The sequence below is a fragment of the Solanum pennellii genome, chromosome 11, assembly GCF_001406875.1.
Source record: "Solanum pennellii chromosome 11, SPENNV200".
NCBI classification, from domain to species: domain Eukaryota; kingdom Viridiplantae; phylum Streptophyta; class Magnoliopsida; order Solanales; family Solanaceae; genus Solanum; species Solanum pennellii.
Window position 1 is genome coordinate 41,116,577 of NC_028647.1, and position 3,474 is coordinate 41,120,050.

At 31.4% G+C, this 3,474-nt stretch overlaps 1 long non-coding RNA gene across 1 annotated transcript; it reads right to left on the reverse strand.

Annotated features, from left to right (window-relative positions):
• Positions 1-343: 343 nt before the first annotated feature.
• On the reverse strand, positions 344-3,274 carry LOC114074679. The gene is made up of 3 exons (XR_003575020.1): positions 2,842-3,274; positions 1,948-2,112; positions 344-658 (listed from the first exon to the last, which is right to left on the reverse strand). It is a non-coding gene; the product is annotated as an uncharacterized LOC114074679 (long non-coding RNA).
• Positions 3,275-3,474: the final 200 nt, after the last annotated feature.

The window sequence follows — 3,474 nt, forward strand, 5'->3', positions numbered from 1 at the left end:
GCACATATCTACTACAATAAGAATTTCAAGTGATCTAACAGAAAGTGACATACTGACTTACCAACACGGCTATTAAAATAGAATTTTCCATCTCTCATGTCACATGTTGTTATTTAACTCATAAGGTCATAGCGCAGAAGGATCATTACATGACAGTTGAATTAGCAACATGTTTACAGATGTAGTTAGAATCTCAATTTAGTGTTGTCTCTGACTTAGATTATCTTTGATATCTTTGGACCACAATAGTACTATGTCTGGATAATAATGTCTATTGATTATTTATTTTGTTCCTTTGAAAACAAAACAAAACAGACAAATATATAAAGGAAGTGGCTTCATCATCTACTGTAACACTCGATCTTTATTAAAAATTCATACATAGCCATAACTATATGAGACATTTATGTATTACAAGCACAAAAATTGGAGAAAACTACCTTGGTTCTTTAGTGGTATGTGTAAGATAGATCAGAGTGTCAAAGAAGGAGGGTGTATTACAGTTAAGACCCAAAACATGTACATCTCCAAAAGTCATCTCCACATCACCTACGTTGTAGTGAACATTAATTTCAGCAGAAGTCGCATGTCCTCGCCGGTACAAGAAGAACATAGTGCTTCACCGAAAAATTTTTACAATATCTTGATCACTCTTAAGCTGTGAAAGGCAAAAGAAATATTATACGTTAAATTGTTCACTCATGTATAGGTCGCTGGATCAATTTTCTTAGCAATTTGCTAATTACACTTTACAATTTACATTTTAAGTTTATGTTTTACTCCTCTCAGCTTGAGTTGAAGATTTACTAAGGGACTTACCTATCTTATTTGCATAATTAGTGAAGCAAATGTGAAACCTTGCCAGAACTTAGAGCAGATATTTGACTTTATCATTTTTTTTCTCTATTTACACTTTTCTTTGCTATTGACGAAAGTCAGGTTACTTTTCCCTTTGATTTATTCATTTCAACAATAAAAGGCAATTTCGAAATATTGTTGTCTTCTCTCCCCCGGTATTATCAAAAGCATGCGTGAAGCGCGCTTATGCCTGAAGTGAAGCTCAAAATGTGCGCCTCAGCATCATCATCAAGATTATAAGGTAAACTTTTCCTTGCCAATGATCGTCTTATGAAAAAGTGACACTAAACAATTGATATTTTACTTTATCATTTTTTCCCCAATTTCTTTTGTCATATATTTGTGATTCATGTATATAATTATTAGTCTTGGATTTGTTGGGTTTTATTTGCCCTAAATTTCTTACCATAAATAGATTTTCCTTTTAGGAAAAGGTTTTGGATTGACTAATCCTTTTCTTGTAGGAAAAGGTTTAGGACTTTATAAATAGAGGAATGTTCCTTCTAACTTAATCAGCATTCACAATGTAGTCTTAAAGGCTTTGAGAGTTTTGGTTAGAGAGAGAATTTGTGGGTCACAAGTTTGATACGTTATCACTTGTGTGAACCTCCCATGTATTCCGAGTGAATTGGTTGAGGTTGTTTCCCTCTGTATTTTGTACTCTCATATTTATATGGATTGCTCATCTCCTTTGTGGACGTAGGTCGATTGACCGAACCACGTTAAATCTTTGTGTCTTTTGGTATATTTTTCGTTGTCTTTTTACTCGTGGTCTTTTGAGGTTTGCTTTGCTATCTTCCGCATATACACCTGCTTATTTTCGGTCCTAACAGGATTGGACTAAACACTTTATTTATTCTTTATGCTTAAACCCCCACAAACTTTAAAGCTTTTTTGCATTTTTTGACTTTCATAACATTCCTCTCCCCTAAAGCGAGACACCTGTTCATTCTCCAATAAAGAAAGCCAAATTTACAGTACAGTTTCTACTACCTTTAGTACAAATTAGGATATGTTGTGTTCGTCCTTTCATTGTGTCCCTTATTAATAAGGAGATAAACATACAATTTTAACATACATCATACTAACCTTGTATGAGAATTGAGTAAGAGTCTCGCATCTTGAGCACTCTTTCTTGTGACATTGTTGTGACAACACCAAACGAACAATGTTATTTCTTCTTTTTGTATAAAATGTTTGTTTCCTTACTTTAGAAGGCCTGACTTTTTGATTTTCTAATAGCTATATCTGAACCTGGATCATAAAGCGGTCATCACAAAATCACAAGACAATCAAACACCAAAAAAAAATAAAACACACACGGTATATTATCTTAGAGAAGTTATTTGTAAGTTCATGAATAATGTCGTAATGTAATAGCTCTTCAGAATAATATGACAATGTAATAGCACTTCACTTCTCAAATTTTAAATCATACCTCTCAATTGGCATCTCCAAAATTGCAAAAAGAAAGTAAAAGTAAAAGTAAATAAAGAACAAAACATGTACAAAAATAAAGACCATATACAATTAGTTACTGAAAAAAATAAGATTTAGCTGTATAAAATTTTAGACAGTTAAAAAAACAAGAAATAATTATTTGGAAGCAGATGGAAAAGTTCACATACTTACAGCCTTAAAGCAAAGTCCAAATATTACTTACCTAATTTAACTTTTCATTTTTTTATTATTATTTAGTATCATTACAACTGCTTTGACTAAATAACGATTTTAATAATGTCTTCAAATCATAATCTAGTACAAAGTGGGGAAAAAAGAGAAGCAGACAGACATATATGTTGTCATTCTCCTAAATTAGCAAAATAGAAAATCTCAAGAGTTTTTCTGAGAATCCTCAATTACATTCTAAGAGTATGAGTATTAGATAACTTTAAGCTCAAGATTACATACTAAGAAGGGAGAAACAATAATGTAATTGAATATAGAAATAATCGAGCAAAACGACTTTAGAAAAAGTCTTACATTTCGTGGACTGTTTGATTGAAGACCTATATGAAATCCATGGTTGGATCTGCCCAATAAAATAAATTCAAATTTGAACTTCAAAAAGGATTACTGCTTTGTTATATTTATTCTTTTTGGTGTAACCTTTATAGAGGTTTATTTACACCTGCAAATAAAGAGGTAGAAGAAAAAAACACTGACGAAAAATTCATTGACGTAGCACAATAAATGAGAGAGCTAGTGAGAGCACACGAACCATCTGAGTACATATAAGTCGCAAGGAAAATAAATAACTCTAAGACTACATAAGAAGAATGCATAAAGAAAAGGAGAAGGGAAAAAAAAGTTTTCTCCTAGATTGGTATATTTGCTCTTTATGAGTACCTGAATAGTTATATTTGCTGCAGATTCTGATTTTTCTAAAATTACAGAACATAGAAACAAAATCATGCATTAGAAACATGCAAGTAGAAAAATTTACAATAAACTCACGTACAGTAAGAACATGAAGTAGAAATTGATTAAGATAAGAAAATTCAATATTAAACTAACCTTCATTAGGAACATGAAAGTAGAAAATTTCATAATAAACTAAAACAAAAATCAGAAATCATTCAAGAATTGAAATCAAAATTGACAACAGATCTGCAT